Source organism: Oreochromis niloticus, linkage group LG20 (assembly GCF_001858045.2).
Source record: "Oreochromis niloticus isolate F11D_XX linkage group LG20, O_niloticus_UMD_NMBU, whole genome shotgun sequence".
In the NCBI taxonomy this organism is placed as follows: domain Eukaryota; kingdom Metazoa; phylum Chordata; class Actinopteri; order Cichliformes; family Cichlidae; genus Oreochromis; species Oreochromis niloticus.
The window spans coordinates 14,184,070-14,196,202 of record NC_031984.2 but is presented as its reverse complement, the minus strand read 5'-3'; the positions used below and the strand labels follow the sequence as shown (position 1 = coordinate 14,196,202).

At 42.7% G+C, this 12,133-nt stretch overlaps 1 protein-coding gene across 2 annotated transcripts in view; it reads right to left on the bottom strand.

Annotated features, from left to right (window-relative positions):
* fgd (faciogenital dysplasia) overlaps nucleotides 1-12,133 on the bottom strand; it is a 51,115-nt gene that overhangs the window by 23,734 nt on the left and 15,248 nt on the right. Inside the window, exon 1 of one of the 2 annotated variants that reach the window (XM_025901749.1) lies at nucleotides 10,310-10,475. The exons of the other annotated variant lie outside the window; for it this stretch is intronic. The gene's annotated coding sequence lies outside the window, so the exon portion shown is untranslated. Of the gene's footprint in view, nucleotides 1-10,309; nucleotides 10,476-12,133 lie in introns of those variants that run through there. 2 annotated transcript variants of the gene reach the window in all.

Genomic DNA, 12,133 nt, shown 5'->3' with positions numbered 1-12,133 from the left:
GACTGGTTTAGCTGTAGGGACACTATCAACAACTGATGATGTGATGCTCTGAGCATTTTAAAAGTTGCATGACAGCAAAATTTAATGATTTTGAGTTGGACTTGTACCTTTCAAGCTGTGTCTCTGTCTCCCTAGTTGGGTGTGAGCTCAAACCATAGTGTAATGTGCTAGATGTGCTCATTTTCACCAGGAATAGTGAGATTAGTACCGAAGCTTGTTTCCACCACTGAAAACAAAAAACAGAGCAAAACATTTTCTTTACTCTCCAAAAATCAAACCTTCGAGATAGATATCTCAAATTTTCACCATGCTAATTCAAAGTTCTGAGAAAATAACTCAGAACTTTGTCATTTCCTGATTTCTGATCTCTTTTTGTAACACTTGTAACAAATCTACCTCTCTCTCCTCTCTCCATTTTCCCTAAACCCCAAGACACCCAGGTTCAAAATGCACACAAACAAGCACGAGGAAAATGCACAGACGTAGCTGCCCTGTCAATCACCTTCAGCCCCGAGGCGACCCCCACAGAGTCATTTATTACCCATCATCCCAGAGATGGATCGCTCACAGTCAGCAGAGTCTCCCCACTCAGACAGCTACTCAATCAGCTCTCCTGTCCACAAAGCAACCCCTGGCAAGGAAGAGCTGACAGCGCCGCTCTGATAACTTCAACCAACCACCCGCCCAGTTCCCCACCAAGACATGGCAAGACGTCCAGCTTGGGTGGTGTACCTCATTATTTCCCATGTCACCATCACATTTCTTAGTTTTTCTGCCTTCATTATACCAGCTCTCTTCCTTTCCTTCTGTCTGTGTCTGTATAACTCTCTTTCGCTGTCTCATTCAGAATAATACTGGTTTTATTTCCACCGTGTTACCCTGAACGACTCAGCCAGAGAGCAGCAAGCTCTCATTAAACGACTCTTAGATTTATAATGAACTTTGAGCCACAGAGCCACTTAAATTCTAGGCTTGCGCAGACACACATTGTCTTGTAGAAAAATAGCAAGGCTAAGAAAACAAAGGAATTTTGCTTTGTCTCATTTTTCCCTGTGCTATACCAATATGTGCTATGACCTTGATCTACTTTTCAGAAATCAACTCAATCGTTAAAAAAAAGGAACACAGCTAGATAGAAATGTATAGACAAAGACAGAATTTAAATACATGTTGCAGCTGGGACACAGAGACACTGAAATAAAGAAGGTGATGTGTTCAAAAAAGAAAATAAAAGCTATAAATAGCTATAAATTAAAAAAAGTATTTTAACTTTTCTAGATATAAGAAACTGGTTGACACGAAACTTTAAGAGGATAAAAACCCAAATGCACAAACCAGGAAATTAAAAAAAGCCAAGAGAGAAAATACTGGTGTGAGTATAACAGCAGCTGCCCTGGGATCGACAGTAGGGCAGATCTCAGTTGCTGACAATCACACAGTAACAAGGGCCCAGTTCTATGTTTACCACAGGCTTTATTAACCCACACACATCTCCACATGCACGCAGTCATACACACACAAAAGTACACAAGGATCAGCAGCTATCCAATCACATACAGCTGGAGATTAAAAATCTATATTCATCTTCTCCTCATCATGCTCTGTTATGAGAAACAATAACATTTTCTTTGTCAACCAATCAGTTTTTTTACCTACTGCAGAAAATATTTATTGTTTAACAATTAGCGGCACCCCAAGTTTCACTGGTATGGCATTAGGCACTGGGGGGAAACTACCCACTGAGCTAAATTAGGTCAGTGGGCATAGCAGGCACAATGACATGTCTCCCACACTAAATGGGAAGATTTCAGCAGCTCCCACGGATTGTGATTTTCTGGGATGCGAAGACAGAGAGGCTGAGAGGTTAGAAAAAGGTTCAGCAGGTAACGGATTGCTAAAAGTTAAAGTTAGAGCCTCATAATCTAAGAGTAAAACTCACAAAGCAGTAATGAAATGGTTCCTATATTGTGCTTTTCTACTTGACCACTCAAGGCACTTTCATACAATAAATCTCCCTAAACTAATCAGTGCAGTGTTCACTACTCTAACACATCAACTACGAAGTACACATATTTCCTTCAGGACTTCTATGCTATCTGATGATCTTGTTTTTGCCACCAGTAGAGTTGCCCCCTGCTGGGCATTAGAAGGAGTGCAGATTATTTGCACTTCCTCGGTGGTTTCGCTTTTCAAATATGGAGGGTAAATCCTTTATTTATACATTCTATGCAGCATGCATTCAGAGTTGTAAAGATACTAAGAAAACGGGCCCATCTGTTTCCAGTTCCTGTAATTATACACTGTCACCAAGTGCAAAAAGCTAAACATAAACAAAGACTGAAGACTTAATATCGAAGTGGCATCACGCAGAGTCCCAAACTAAATCAATCGTGCTTCCGTGTACCCTGAGAATTAAAAGAAGAGGCAACTGCAATGCCAACAGTTACCTTTATATGTCTAATAATATAGCAAGCAGGTCACAGTAAACTACCTGTGCTAGTAGATGCACAGTTTTAATAAAGTGTTAATTTCTTTTTCAATTGGAAGGCATCCTGTCGTCTACAGCTGCAAGCAGAAAGAAAGTAAAACACGAGCCAGAGCTCCAGTAATCATATTATTATGTATAAACATGTGCCTGAGTCTAACAGCATCCTTCATTTCCTATTGTGTCCTTGACGGCCAGTCTGAAAAAATGCTGAGGGTGAGATATGACACACTGACTGACCTTTTTTGAACAGTGTGACTCAAGGCCAGTACAACCAGCAGTCATCTATACAGATACGGGATAGTCACTGGAGAGCACTCAGACTTTACAGTAAGTAGCACAATGATGTGAGGACGTGACAAAGGGATGGTCAAAATTTTTCATCAAACATGTGACTTGACAGGACGGTTGCATGCCGGCCTCTCCATTTCACAGCTTCTCCGCGCTACCGCAAACACTCTACACAGACTTTTATGAGGCAGGGTGCAGAGAAACAAGCCTCTGTCTGACTGGATGCAGTGTGCTACTGTAGCCCAGAGCATTGCTGCAAAGAAAACAGCTACAGATTGGCAATTAGGGCAACGCACACACAGGAGAACAAGGGGGTTTACAAACCTGCCTGTGGAGATGACTGCCTAAGTGTCCCAGAAACTACTGGAGCCTCACTGAAACCTACTGTAGCAGCTCTCAATGGGGGCTTTCACTGTGAAAAACAAAAACCAGGCTGGACTGTCTTTACAACAGTACAGGCAAGGTTTCACAGGAAAGCTCATCTTTTCCTCCCAGTTTAAATAGATTCAACACATATTTACTGGTAGAGAAAATTTCAAGAGAAAAGAAAAATACTATTTCCAGTGCCGTGGGGGATGGGTAAGTCTTTACACGTAGGTCTGCTCCTTGAGTCACCAGCACCTAAAGCATTTTCAAATTCAATCATTCCCTATTCTATCAAGGCCACACTGTCTCAAGTATTACGCATGTTAATCTTTCGGATCAAAGCTCGATCACCCCTCATTCTGATTAAAGGTCTCTGAAGCGTCAAATCATTGATTTTTTTTTTTTATGGCCAGACATTGATACGTGGGATTAACCAATCATTGTGTTGGACAGGACCACTCACAAACTGCTTCAACGGCTGACAGCACAATCGTTGAAATGACTGACTGCACGTCAATAAATGTTGAGCACAGTGTCACTTGCAGCTAGGAAAAGTATCCACCGTATGCATTCACACCAACAAATGTGCATACGTACACGTCTAAACATGCACGCTGTTCTGCCCAGTCACTTAACTTTATAGAAACCCATCTGCAGTACGGACCACAAAATTAGTCTAACACTTAACTCATGTCAACACTGTTACCATTAACTCTGATCTGCTAAAGTTTTACAGCAGGCTGCAAAGCTTTCCACTGCAGCCACAGAAAAACACTCACGGCCTACCAAAAACACAGCCGACCAAAACGTTGCCTTTCCCAAATAAAATGCAACACACACACCTCACAATTCCACAGAATTACACCTTTGGAAAAGCCAGGCCCAACAAAACAACAGAAGGAAGTGGCGCATGCAGAGCTGGTTTACCGAATCCAGCTTTCCCAGCACGTATTATATTATGCAAGTGTGTGATGGAAAAAACAAGTAAAAGCAGGAAATTAGAGTGAACAGGGGTCCACTATTTTTGTGTACCTAAATGCGTCCATTATTCCCCATTGGCTATTTTAACTACTGAACAAACCACGGATGATGTGATTAAGCAAACATTGTCTGAAGGTATTTAGCCAACCATCACCTCAAGGCACTTTAAATTGTAAGGTTGACCCAAAATAAAATAGAGAGAAAACTACAACTATCAAACGACCCCCTTTGGAGAAGCACTTGGTGATAGTGGGAAGGAAAAACTCCCTTTTAACAGGAAGAAACCTCAGGCAGCAGTCGGATGGGGGTGATGGGGAGAAGACAAGACAAAACACGCTGTTGCCAGAGATTAATAATAACTAATGATTAGAAGCCGAGTGGTGTGTAAAAACATTCTGGTAATTCTGTAAATGTATTTGATCTGTTTCGCAACATTGTGCCAAAATGTAACCATTCAAATCTTTCCAACACATGTATTCACATTTTACACACTGGGCCACAATCATATTACTGCTTTTTTTGCCCCCTGTTACAGCCTCCGTTGTCAAAGTGATGCTGCACTAGTGGGTGAGGTGGAAGGGTGGCCACAACACCACCCTGCATCTGTTCCAGGCAGGATGGATGTCAGCATGCGGAGAGGAGTGTCTATCAGGCTGCTGACACATGAAGAGTCCCAGAGTGGGACATCCTTGCCCAGTACAGGTCAACGTGTTACCCATTCTGATTCATTCCTGGTTGGTCTAAGGGCTGGGTTGATGAAAAAGAAAGGATGCGGGCGTGGAGCTGGGTGTAAGCCTTATCTCCTCCCTGTGTGCTGTTCTTCTGTGCAGACTGGACTCTTCCCAACATACACACACAGAGACAGAAAGGTCACTGCACATTTCACCCTGACACATCTTCTTTGACGTAAGAATCATTTTCAAAATGTCACTTGGCTCCTGAAAGGCAGCGTCAGCAATGGGATCTCTGGAGCAAGAAGGATCCGAGGCAAGCAGCTCCTGTCAGTCTGCCTGAACCTCGAACACAGTGCCTCACACTAGCTGGCTGCAATTTCTTACTCACTCAAATGTGAAAACTGAGAATACTTTTAAATGCCAATGAGAAAGAAGCCTAAATTAACATTTTGTGTGTGAGAAGCCTTGCATGGAAATTTTTTAAAAAAAAATGAAAACAAGCTGAAGTTTGTCAAGGGCAGAAAAAGCTAAGACATGGGAGCGAGAAGCCAAGACACACCAAGAACCACAAGCAAACGAGTTCGCACAGAAATGACTGTACAGGGAGAGGCCTGTTATAGAAACCAGGTGTACACTAGACAGACCAATAAAGGCTCCTGTTTCCTCTGTAATGGCTCCAGCATTTTTCCTTACAGCACAGCACTACAGTGCTCAGAGCCGCATTCATTTACCCACACAGGAGACAGGAGGACCGCTAGGACCAGCTTCTTGTACACTGAGCTGCTAAGCTGGTCTCACTGCTTAAACCCAAAACAGAGATGCTGGCCTGCCGCTGCATGCACACACTTTTCAAAGCTCTCGTAAATCGTTTACCAAGATTTTTGCTATAATCCAACCTACCCTCTGAGCCTATATTGATTTACAGATAACAGACGGTCTCCTTTGGCAATACAATCTGCAGTCCTTACAGTCTGCTTTGTGCTTAACATGCAAGTCATGAGCACACAAGACATCAAAGGATCGCTTCATGACCTTTATGTATACAAAATGCAAATCCAATTAAGGCTACAGCAAATGATTTTATAAGCTTAAATGTACTCATTATTTCCTGATTAACCCATTAACTCTTTAGCCTATAAAATCTCTCTAAAACAGCAAAAATCAACTTCGTTAATGTTCAGCTTCATTCCTCAAATATAATCTCTGCAGCCATTTCCACCATCAGCTTCCACTTGTTATATGCTCTCTTTAACATTAAGTATGTCTGTGCGAACAGGAAACAGCAAACTACAATCCATAAGAGCTCCACACACTTGAAATGATCTACCCCTGTTAGCTGTCATATTGTATATCACATGACAGCTGGATAAACCAGAGCCCTTGTTAAATCTGTATAGAAAGAGCTGCAGAGAATCACCACTGCCCGCAGCAGGTAGCTCTATCCCACCTTTCATCCGTCATGTCTGCTAAACGCTTTAGCTTTTCTGTGATGGGGGAGTCTGAGGAGTGAGGCAAGGAATCATCGAAGACGGCCCAATTAGCGGGCTGCTGTTTCTGCTGCTGCTTGTGATCTACTGGCCAACATCAAAGATTAACCAGAGTATAAAAATCTTTCAAATAAAAAAAAGGTGTTGATCTAAATTTTAAAAAAAATTATATAGATAAGTTCAGATATATATATAAGATAAGTTCAAAATATTCATTTCCACATTTCACTCTGGAAACATGAGTCAAGCCAAATGACGTACAAAAATGGAAGATCACAAAGAAAAGCTCACTGTCTTGAAATTCACCATTTATGGTAGCTCCTACTTACTGCAACCATGAGTGCACAGGTACTGACTCTGCATTTTATGAGGAGACATTAACAACCCCCTCCGAAGTTAAGGCAAGAAGGGATTCACCAAATCCCATAAAAAAATATTTAAAAAACTGTCTGCTAACAAACAAGTATGCAAGCAAATGTGTAGGTGTACCGTACATACACTCACACTATGCCCTGCAGGAGAAAATCATTAAATATCTCGTTACTGGCCTCTGGAAGCCATCTCATCCTTTCCACAGCAGTAGGAGACAACTACAAAGACCATTTAACACTGAAGCCTTTTGAGCTTTTGAAATACCAAGAGGGCAACAGTTAGAGGCAAGTGGCCTTTTCTCCTGAAGGAAGTCAGATTAAAAGATGCAAATATTTCTCATAATTGAGTTTGACTAGGTTAGAATGTTGTTTGTTAATGTGTGTTTGTATGCAGTTTCTTTTTCTTCCTTCCTGTCTGATGCCAAAGTCTTATACAAAAACAACACACACACTTCAGTAGAGACAAGAGAGCGCCTAACACTTTCCGAGTGACTGCCCCGACCAAATGGAGAAGTAAAACACAAACGCACACAAGCATATGCACGCGAAGGAGCAAGGACACACATGATACTAGAAAGTAAAACACTTGTGTCTCCTTACTTCCAACCTTAAGAATGTAAACAAACATTTGAACTCAAAGTGAAATATCACAAAGGAACTGAGCTTTATTTAGATGCCTTCATGACACTGACAGCAGTACAGTAATCCATCCTTATCTGATCACTTGAAATTTCTTTTAGCTGATTCATATAATTATATATTACCAACACAGGAAATACCATCACCATCTAGACCCTAGGTGCCCCAGAATAAGAGGAAGTTGTGGGTATAATTACTAGGGTGATGGAGTACATTAATTAGGCTGACTGTTGAGCATGGCATTTGTGTGTATGTGTGAGTGTGTGTGTGTTTTTCTGTTTGTGTGTGGTCTGGTCAGTGTCACCACAAGTTCTCCAGCATCTCTGACCAATATAAGGCGCTTCCTTCCTCTTGATTTGACCAATAAATGGAGGAAAAACCACAAGTATGATGCTGAATTTTCCAGCTCTGGGATAAATAAGGCATGCCTCATCTTTATCAGTTTACATCGACATGACACAGATTAAATAATCAAATTTACTTCACATTAGCTTCACTCCGGGACAGGGAAGAATTTCCAACAGGTGTACAGATGCAGAGATACAGAGATCAAATCTAATGACTTCCACAGAATGGCTGCCCTCACAGTTACAGACCCACCCCTGTATTAAATACTTGTGGACACTGTGGGCTGAAAACCTTTCCTTTGGCTTATTTCTGGAAGTAAACCTAACCAGACACAGGAAAATGGGTGAAACATGACTCACGACTTTTTCCACTGCCCAGGGGTTCTGAGATTTTGCCTTTCACACAAGGACACACTGTGTGTGTCTTTGTGCGTTGGCCTTAAGCAGTTTCTACATGTCAGCCTAACCATAAATATCAGCTTATGGTGCTCACAGCTCCCCTATGCAACCTGTATGTTTTTAATGAGTCAGTGTCACAGAGGAGCTGATTTGGCTAGTTTTTACCTTTGACCAATCCTCGTTTTCTCCTCAAACAAATAAAAGAGGTATGCGTTGGTTTTAGTAAAGCATCGGCAGCTTTTGCAGTGAGACTGTGTTACTTTGAAAGTGCAGAGAATGACATAGAGATATTAACCTGGAAAGAAAATATAGCTGCTCTCACACATGAAGTTTGGATAACTTTCAGAGAATCAGGTCAGGACAGTTTTTAGTTTTTCTGAAATGTAGCACACAGCAGAAAATAGCACACTACAGACCTATTTACACAACACTCAGTTTCGTTTAAACCCAGTCACACAGGCCAGTACAGAAACCACCTGGCAATGACTGGTTGCTAGGTAAAAATAACTGGTTACAAGTGGTTCTAAATGGTTGCCAAGTGTGCCAAGCAAATCAGCATCTTCGTAGAAACAGCGGGCAACCGTGGTAATCTACTAGTGACCAAACCAATTGCAAAGAGCTCCTCACTACAGCACCATATACCTCTTTGAGCCTAATTTCACCAAGCGATCGCCAACAACCTCCAGCAGCTCTAGGCCTGTGTGACTGGGGTCTAAACCCAACCAAGTATTTAGCGTAGTGGAAACAGATCTCAATCTAGTGCCAAGGACACCAAACACTGTCGACGTGAAGACTTGTAGAGCAGAGCACCAGTGTCAAAGTCTGCATCCCCATCTCCGACAACTTTCAGAGCCTTTCAGTTTCTTGTTTCTCTACTGACAGCAACATGAATTACAGGGTGTGAACCCTCATTATTTGATCATTTCCCCACCTAGCTGCTCATTTTGGAAGTTCAAGGCGTAAAACTAAAAGAATCCTAAATATACTTCTATAAATATGTACTGTTATAATTGGCTTTCATTGTTATTTTGCCGATTTAATATGCAAAATTACCCACTTCAGGGTTCCAGTACCTACAGAAACGGAGATTACACTTGTCTTACTTACACTTGAATACATCTAATCACCATGATTGCGTTGATGAATGAAAAGCCTGTTTTTTGGACTAATACCACCACCAATCTAAGCGGATCAGACCACTCTGACACCAGTCAAGCCTGTGGTGAGCCAGGAAATGTAAGCAGCTGTGCAACACTGTACTACAATACATACATGCCAGGCAGACTACATGGCTGCTTGGCTCAGCATCATCCCATTGATCTGGGTCAAGGGGTCGTTGATTAGACTGAGTGCGGCAGTCTCTAGGCAATGCCACAATGTCTGCCACACACTCAGCCTCAGCTCACACAGCTGCTACCAGTCGTCATAGAAACACTCAGACTCCCCTTTCCACAAGACACCTCCCCAGTAAGCTTAATTATATAGTTGCGCAAAAAAAAGAAAGAAACTGAATACAAACAGAAACATATCAGTGGAAAATAACAGACATCATACACAAGGTGGTGTCTGTGCAATCTGTTAAGCTTTAATCATCTGGGAAATTACTGTCATGCTGCCATGTAATGACATCACTGAGCTACTAGTGGTCATCACTGTGTCACTTCATCCACTCCTTCAGCGAGCTTGTATTAAATGGAACTTGCCAAATTTTCAGCTGAAAAGTCATTTCAGTGAAAAGTGATTAAAAAGGACAGTAATATGAAGTTGGCAGCGTTTGCCGCTCACTACATTATTCACCTCATATCACTTGTTTGAGGAGCCGGGGGGCTCATCTCTCACTCCTAATTGCCCACTGCAGTGTGGATGAAAGAGAAAACCAAACAAACTCGAACTGAAAAACACACGTATACCGCCTTGCTCTCTGAAAAAGCACTGCGGGGTATCCAAGAACCAAGGCAGCAGAAAATCGCCCCCAATGTACGTACTCAATAAAACATGCAGTCTTGCATGTATATTTCAGAGGGCAGCGAGAATTAGCCCACATTCATCAGACAGCTAGAAGCCCACGCACCCAAACATAACCCAGACTGAGTTTTGGTTGGGAGGAAAACACATTAATTTTGTGAAGGAGCAGCAGCAGCAGAGGCAGCACCTGCTACACATACAAACTAAAACAAAAATGTAAACTAAATGCTGAACAAGTGAGCTCATGAATTAATGTTTGCTCCCACAAAGATATACACATGACGAAGCGACATCAGTAACTCACCGGCTAAACTCAGTTTGCCATCTACCTCCGATGTTTGCTCAGTTTTCACTCTCTGTCTGAAATCTCTGTCGCTCCTGTCGCCGCCTGCTGTGTGACAAACATATGAACAGTAAAAAGCAGAGTCCGATCTGCAGCAGAGAGAAGTCTGGATGTTCTCACGGCGCTCTCAGGGAGACGGCGTGAACGTGCTGCTGCTACTACTCCTGCTCCCTCATCGACTCTCCAACCACCACGCTGCCTCTCTTACTCATCCCTCTCTCTCCTCCTCCACTTCCCTCCCTGCTCCTCCTCCTATTTCTCCTCCTCCTCCCTCCACAGACTACAAACGCAGAGAGTGTCAGTGGACCCCCCCTCCCACCTACCCAAAAAAAAAAAAAAGGAAAGAGATGCGTTCCTCCTGTCCTACGCTCTCCCCGTCCTGATCCCCACACCATTCACAGCAGTGGGCTAAACAATGCCTCCGCCGCCACCGATCTGAAAGGAAGCCAGGAGCAGTTCTCAACCCGCAATAATACCTCCCTAACTGTCACCATGGAAACTAATGACGGCCCGGGTTGGTTAGGAGGAGGAGGGCTAGAGGAAGGGGGGGGGAAACGGGGAGATGGAGAGGGAGGGGAGAGTTAAGTGAGAGTGGGTAGAGTGGAGGAGGGAGAGAGGAAAAGAAGCAGTTGAATGAAAGATGGGGGAAGTGTGTGTAAGTATTAGTGGGTGTGCCTGTAGTAGTTCAATGAGTGTGTGAAGATATAAGTGAGCTCAAGTGAAGGGAAGGTGAAGGGAGGATATTCTTCAGATATTTGCTGGAAACACCAAGGGGTGTGGCAACAAACACATTTTTTTGCTAATGACATTAGAAAATGATCACAAAAAATACTCATATAAAGGTTCTTTTAATTGCTTGATTTATCCTGTAAAGAGCCCAAATGCAGAGTTATTGAAATTTTAATGATATTAAACACAGAAAGGTGGAAAATATTTAGATTTGTGCATTTCTATTCTTGTTTAAATTACTCAAACTGTTGCTCGAACTGTTCTACAATGTTTTTTCCCATGTAAATATTCTAGAGTTTCACTCACATTTGACAACCTCAAATTATCCATTATATAAATACTGTTATGAACTGACACCTTCAGCACTATTGCAAAAAAATCCCAAAACAAACATCATCTGTATTTCTGATCATTTGTATCTCTCGGGGAGCAAATTTACCACAAGTCTCTGGGGAGTACATCCGTGTCCCTGCGTGACTTCCCCCCACAGACATGTGGATCACAAAAGCTGCCAGGATGACGCGCCCAAGCTGCTCGAACCCTCTTCATATGCACATATAATTACAACCACCCCCTTCCTCCGTGTCTCTCCGTGTTCCCCCTCTACACACTCAATAGTTGACATCAGCCTGAAAGACAGGGTGACATTGCCCGACACCGGCTGTGAACCCACAGACAAATGCCACCGATAACCATGGAAACACTGTTGGAAAACCCTCGGTGTAAAACGATAACAGGGCTTTAGAGCCGAGTGTGACGAGAAGAGCGGAAGAGATGGTGAACGTGAAAAGGGGGATGGGTGTCTGAGTTCGATTTAAATTCAGAAAACGAAGGGTTTTACAAACTGGAGGGGAGCTGAGAGTGGCTCAGAGTGGGTTAAAATGGGTCCTGATTGATTCTCTTGTATTCATGGTGAACGGGCAGTAAATGCATGCTCCTTTGCAAACCGCCTCACCTCAAGCAGCTTATTCTAGGCCACCTCTAGCTGAACTGGGTGAAATTCTCAGCATAGTGAATTATGCATCATGCTGGACGCTGGAAGAGGTAATGCTCTCC